Source organism: Lotus japonicus, chromosome 6 (assembly GCF_012489685.1).
Source record: "Lotus japonicus ecotype B-129 chromosome 6, LjGifu_v1.2".
NCBI classification, from domain to species: domain Eukaryota; kingdom Viridiplantae; phylum Streptophyta; class Magnoliopsida; order Fabales; family Fabaceae; genus Lotus; species Lotus japonicus.
In genome coordinates this window covers 57430465-57436464 of record NC_080046.1, presented here as the reverse complement: position 1 = coordinate 57436464, position 6000 = coordinate 57430465, and the positions used below count along the sequence as shown (strand labels likewise).

General features: G+C 35.5%; 1 long non-coding RNA gene across 1 annotated transcript; it reads right to left on the bottom strand.

Annotated features, from left to right (window-relative positions):
• Positions 1-1703: 1703 nt before the first annotated feature.
• LOC130724616 (uncharacterized) lies at positions 1704-2900 on the bottom strand. Its single transcript, XR_009014583.1, has 2 exons — positions 2755-2900; positions 1704-2436 (listed from the first exon to the last, which is right to left on the bottom strand). It is a non-coding gene; the product is annotated as an uncharacterized LOC130724616 (long non-coding RNA).
• Positions 2901-6000: the final 3100 nt, after the last annotated feature.

Below are 6000 nucleotides of genomic sequence, written 5' to 3'. Positions count from 1 at the left end.
CCAAATTGCTTGTCCTTACCCTGCTATATGAAAGGAATGGCTTCCAAATAAAGAGAGGGATGCTGATATGAGGCTTTGAGCATCAAAATTGCAGCCCCTTCACTTGGATGGAAAGTTATCCCACCTAGTTTATACAGTAGAGCAAATAATTGATAGTATATGTTTGCCTACACCTTTTCTATCCTCATATACAACAAAAATCACTTAGGGTGATAACATGTTTGAATTTTTGTTTAATGAAATTCTGATTTTAGAATCAATTTTCAAAATGCAGTTGTCACAATTGATTTGCGGTAAACTTGATTTCAATAAAATTAATTATAGTAAAAGAGAGTAGAAAATGAAAGTGATTAAGTTTAATTTAAAAAGTGTTATGAATAGGATGACCATTGGACCAAACCCATGTACTCTTATCTTGGTCCATTGACTAATTGTATAAATTTAGAGGAGGTTGCATCAAGCAACCTATCCCAATTCACAGTTTCTCTCTAAACTCTTACTTCTCTCTACCTTTTCTCTTCTATATACTTGTTCTGCGCACTCTTATTCTCAACACGTTATCAACACGATAGTCTCTACTTTCAAGCAAGTAATCATCATGTTTTCTTTTTATAGGTATTATTGTGAAGTAAAATATCACAATTGTTTGTTCAATGCAACCACTCTAGCTTCTAGCATAATTAATTATTAATTATGAGACTGAAATCAATTTAATCACAATGTTATGCCCTGTAATATAAACGGAACCCTTTCGAATTACCTATAATGGAGTCTATAATACACTAAAAAAAGGGAGAGACCATGCTAACAAAGAATACCCCGGCCGGTTTCTCCCTCCATTTTTTTTCACTTTTTTTTATAGATATAATTTATCTAAGTTTCCGGATTTGTCATTCTCACACATAATTATTAAAAATTGTCATCGAAAATTAATTTTTCTCTATGTGAACAGATTATGAGATTGGCGAATGAGAAATCAAACACACTCTGAAAAGTTTATGAGAGTAGCATTTGCAAGTCAGAATTAATTCTAAGGGTTGGAAAAGCTGATCCAAACAACATTCTGAACATTTTCTTTTCATCTTACTACAGCAAAAGTAAAAGCAAAAACAATACTAAACATGCTAATTAGTAGTCATTCTACAATGTTGTTTAAACAACACTAAACATGCTAATAGGACAGGGTGACTCTAATTCCCTTAGTCCTATGCAGGTGGGGAGAGATGGGGCTCTAGACTTCTAGGACACATGTAATGCCAAATTGAGCTCGCTCATGACATTTACCTCACTTGTCTTGTATAAAAGAAGAAAACAAATCAACAAGATAGGGAAACATCAGGGAATTATCTCTCTCTTTCTCTCTCTACTTCATTCTGGGTTTTTGTTTCCTTCTTTCAGCTATCATTTACTAATTCAATTCTCTTTTTGGATGAAATTCTATTATTATGTGTAGAAATTAAGGTGAGGAAAACTATAAGCAGCAATCATCTTTATTTTTCATTACGTGAGCTGAGTCAGAGAGATAATAACTCCAATAATACAGTGCATATTTTTTGTTGTACAAATTGGAACAGTCACGAGGGAGAGTACTCTAGTTAGCTTAGATCTAAAAGAATGTGTGTGCTGTTACACACTTTCTCAGCCAAACAACATATAAAACAAGGAAACTAAACCCTGCAACAACATAAATATTCTGCACACAATAATACAAACCCAAATTGATTGCCTTAACAGAACAAGATACAGAATATTGCTGGCTTTTGAATTCATATGAATACAACAAACATCAATTTATTATCTCTGGCGTAACCTACCTTAAGGACCACTATGAAGCATGCTTCACAAACTACATTTCTCATATAATAAGAGAACAAAAATTCAAATAGAAAATAACCCAATTGTAGTTTGAAGTAGTCATGGTCTCAAATTGGCAGCACATTTCACATAATATTGTGGCATGCTTGGCCAAAATTGAAATAGCTCAGGAGGGATAGACAAGGAAGGAGAGGATGAGTTGGACGGTAACGGGGAAAGACGAAGATCAAACCCTATGTCAGTGGTTTCTGACATAGGGTCTTCCACAAAAGCAAAAATGAAGAAAACAGACACGGCGTGAGGTCTTACAAGGTCAAGAAAAGGTCTTACAAGGTCAAGAAGACCGGAGGGGGAAACAAGGAAAAAAGAAGACAGAGAAGCGCGGTGGTAGAAATTAGATGAAGAAGGGAGAAGAAGACGATGATAAAAGCTCAGATAGGATAGCACCCAATTAGAATGAACCTGCCATTCCTGCAGGGGAAGAACTGTCAGCAGCAGCTCCAATTTCAGAGCCACTAATGGCTTCTTTTTCCTCACTGCTCCCAATTCTCAAAGGGTTGACCATGGTGCTGACTTTAACTCTGCTAGCCACATGCAATTTGAGATAGCCCTTATAGGAACCTGTATCATGGATCATGCTCTTAATTAGTGCAGAGAATGAAGAAGAATGACAGGAGCAGAAGCCAGCTTTAGATTAGATAATAAAAGTTGAGCAAAATAAAAAAGAATAAAAGAATGAACCATTAAAGAGAATATCTTGTATTATAACATAAAGTAAGATAGTCTATAGTCAGTCACAGTATAATGATCATGTAGAAAAAGCTAGTGCAAAGATATACCTTTAACATGAATCACGCATATTAAAAAGATTCAAAGATAAACTGTTGGAGCTATGTACATGATAAAATTTTATGATAGAGCTTTCAACACTAGTAGTACCTTTAGCAAACTTGTCTTTTGGTTTCATCTTTGAGACCTTTTTTCTGCCTTCTCTATTTCAAGAGGGTCAAAGAGAAAAGAATTAGAATGAGAGAGATTTAGAGAGAGAGAGAGAGAGAGGACTTTATGTTATGGTAAGATAGGTGGGAATGGAGAAAATGCAGATGTTTATATGGAGGAAAATAAAGGGAAAGATGAGTGCATGGAGCGGCCAGTGGGCTTTCCTGGTGGGCCTAACCGGGGCAGGTCCCAAGGCCCAGAAAGATCTGAACGGACTGATGACGTCAGTAGGGCCCAGGTGGGAGAAAATTATAAAGAAAAAGAGAAAAAGTTTGATGCACCGACGGTGTAAAGTTTTTTTACACCGTCAACTAATTAGATTTCAAGGATGTGAGAAAATCTCTCTTTTCATTTAATTTCTTTAATTGACATGTCACATCCTTGAAATCTGATTGGTTGACGGTGTAAAAAAATTTTACACCGTCGGTGCATCAAAATTAAACTCAAAGAAAAATGATAAAAATATTGTAATTTTCTGAAAAGATGAAATAATTCTGTTGTACTTTCCAAAATTTCTCTTGACTTCTCAACAATACTAGCTTGTTTTGTTTCCCTCCTTAACCATGACTAGTTTAAGACTTTTCTTAGAAAAAAGGTTAGCTGGCAAGTAAAAAGTAGAGAATATTGAATTAGTGCATGTTTGGATACACGACGGAAAAAGTCAGAGAGTAAAATTCACGGTAGATTGGAGCAACTTTTCTTAATTTTTAAGATTGTTTTTTGTAATTTTAACTTCATTCAGGTTTTTCAAGGTGAATCTGAACATACACTTACCTTCTATTTATATTTATTGAGTGCAGTGTACCAATTCAAGTCCGTACTAATGGAGGACAAAAGGAGCTTCAGGCTTTGCATAAGGCATGTGGCTGGCTGTTGTGTACCAGTGATGCTCGTGTGCTTTCCCAGAACTCCCCATTTACTGAGTCCAAGTTGAGGCTCAGCACAGCCTATTACTACTTCTGAAGCCTTTGAAGTTTGAATTACTTTATGACTTCATCACTTGGTCAAACTTGTTTGGAAAATTATAATTTCATTTCATACCTATATACTAAATTATTGTAATTTTGTAATGAAAGTTACGTGTCATTCTTTTTATCATAAATTATAATGCGTCGGGATCAAATTCGAGAGTTATTCTCACACATTTAATCTTCATTGCCAATTGAACCACCTCATGTGAGTGTTAAAAATAGTGTAGTAGAATGTGTATATAACTATATATATTGTTAGTATTTTCTCCATATAATAAATAGAATAGTTACTAAGATAAAAACAAACATGAGGCCATGAAGTTAGTCTACACTCTACACAAAACTGCTCACGCTTACACATGGTTGAGTTCAACACAGGAGAAATTATTGATAGAACCATTGAAATTCAAACAGAATCTCGTGTGAGAAATGATATCATTTTTAAACACTAATCTTTCAACTAAGCACAAGGATCAAGCATGTAATGTAATGATATTAATAATAACGAAAGAACAAAGTGATTGATTTGAATACGACCTATATATGTGGATGGCATTGTTTAACGTGGGGGACTAGTATGCTGGTGGGGTAAAATGCATTATTCCACAAGATAGAGACATGTGAATTCATTAATGATTTTTAGGACCTTCTGTTACTTCTAGTTTTTGTTTCTAGATATCACTGCTTGGTAGTGTTTGTGAACATGGTTTTAATTGCTTGGGAACTCGCTTAGAACTGAAGCATTGAGTTAAAGAGGGGAACAAAAAAACGTGTAATTGCGCAAAATGATGGGTGGAGGGAACAAGGAATCTTTGGTAACCGAAAGAAAATATGGTAAACTATAGGTGAGTCTTCTAAATACTCGAGGAAAAGCATGGTTTTAACGATGGGAAAATCAAATCTCACTAGCATCGATCACAGTCTCCTAAGTTACATGGTCAAACAAAGTTACAAAGTCACACCCTCCCCAATTCATTGGCTTGCTAACTTGGTAATTAAATAAGAAGATGAGTTTGTTTATGTACCCTTTCTCACTCTCATAAAACAGTACTTTTTGGAATGAGATCTCTTGCTGTTGTTGTTGGGATTTAGATTTCTTGCGGTTGAATTTTCTAAATTTAGTGTAGTTGGAGCTCCATAATCATTGAATTAAGTTCAAAAAGAGAGAAATCCAAAGACTAGAAGAACAATAAAAGTAGAGAGCAATATGAGTAATGCTTAACTTAATGGTTTGGGTGTATTACTGTTTACCACGTAAACCTGTACCACAAACTAATAACTTAGTCTTTTGTTAAGCCAATTTGTTAGAAATGCGAAAGTGTTACATGTGGTCTTCCTAGCTGACCAACTTGACTATCACTTAGTCGTGTAGTTATTTGGGTCAACCAGAACATGATTGGGGTGAATTGAGGAAAATCTGATGCAAGGAAGTTGAATCCCTGTTGCTAGTAGCTAGTAGCAAGCAGTAAATTAATTAATGTGCAGGAATTTGTAGGTACTTATGGATTGACCACAAGTCTTTGTACTCCATGTTGAGGGTCAAGTGTGTCCCACAGCTGCTACTCTTCTTCCCTTTTGCTCTCTGGCCCTGCAAAGTTGTCCAGAGCTCTTTTTCATGTTCCACCCATGCACCTTGTAAGCACAAGTCCCCTTCTGATCAGTGTTAGCTTTTTATTCCATTCCGTGACCATACCAATAGTTTGCTATCCCACTGTAGATTTCATTTCATAATTTATGTGTGCACATGCATGACTTAGTACCCCCAAACTCTGCTGTCAGTGAATGTATCCTGTAAGTTGGGATTAAAGGTCAAAGAAACCATTATAATCCTGCTAGTCTGCTACTACATGACAGCATTGGAAATGTATGTCAGTCACGCACACACATGAATGAATGGATGAATGAATGTTGTTGTTGTGTGACAAATAGGGCGATGAGTGAAAAAGCTAAAGCAAGCTGAGAACAAAGTTTTAGCTCCTTGTGCTGTCACATATAATGACTATGTTTAGATATATGGTAGATTTTCACTTTGTAAGAAGAATTTATTCTGGGAGAAGCGCTAGCTATTCCTAGTAGCTTCTGTAGGAGCAAAATTAAATCTGAAAAATCTAGACGTGACTTCAAAGTTCAAACATGATAATGACTATGTTTGGATATCTATTGGTGTCAAGATTGACAGTAGTACTCATTTTGAGACAGAACGTGAGTCAAGTTT